Below are 782 nucleotides of genomic sequence, written 5' to 3' on the forward strand. Positions count from 1 at the left end.
CCCTCACCCCCTCTCTCTCTCTCTCTCTCTCTCTCATTCTCTCTCTCTCTCTCTCTCTGTGTCACTCATCATCTCGTTCTCTCTACCAGTTAAATTAAATCCGGTGCATTTGCCTTAACTTCAATTCAGTTAAACGCTTTAACTGAATGAAAGTCATGAAAACGATATTGCCAAAGAGCAATGAATTCCTTTTGGATAGAAAAGACTTTTGTCCTGTTCCTCCAGCTCTTATGACCTTTAACATTTCATACATTTTATTATTATTTTATTTTGAAGGGCCATTTAAAGTAGCAGTTTGATCTGCTGGTTTAAAGGTTAAATTATGTTTAAAGTTTTAATTTGTGCTTAATATACAGGATTTTAAGATACAATACACACAAACACACATGCGCATAGGCAAGCCAAGGCAGCTTTATTTGTATTGCACATTTCAGCAACAGGGCAGTATAAAACCAGCAGAAAGTATTTTGAAATTAATTCTTTTGAGGCACCGGAAACCAGAGTAAAGACTTCAGAACTGGAGTGATGTGTTCAACTTTCTTGGTGTTAGTGAGGACTCGAACAGCAGCGTGGGGAAGTTTGGACAAGTTTTTTTTCCAAATCATGCTGAGACATAAGTCCTTTAACCCTTGATATATTCTTAAGGTGGTAATAGGCAGACTTTGTATTTGTCTTAATGTGGCTGTTAGACCAAGATTTCTGGCTTTGTCTGTTGTTTTTAATACTGTATTTTGAAGCTGAGCGCTGACTTTCAACCGTTCCTCTTTTGCTCCAAAAACAAC

The sequence above is a fragment of the Etheostoma spectabile genome, chromosome 2 (assembly GCF_008692095.1).
Source record: "Etheostoma spectabile isolate EspeVRDwgs_2016 chromosome 2, UIUC_Espe_1.0, whole genome shotgun sequence".
NCBI classification, from domain to species: domain Eukaryota; kingdom Metazoa; phylum Chordata; class Actinopteri; order Perciformes; family Percidae; genus Etheostoma; species Etheostoma spectabile.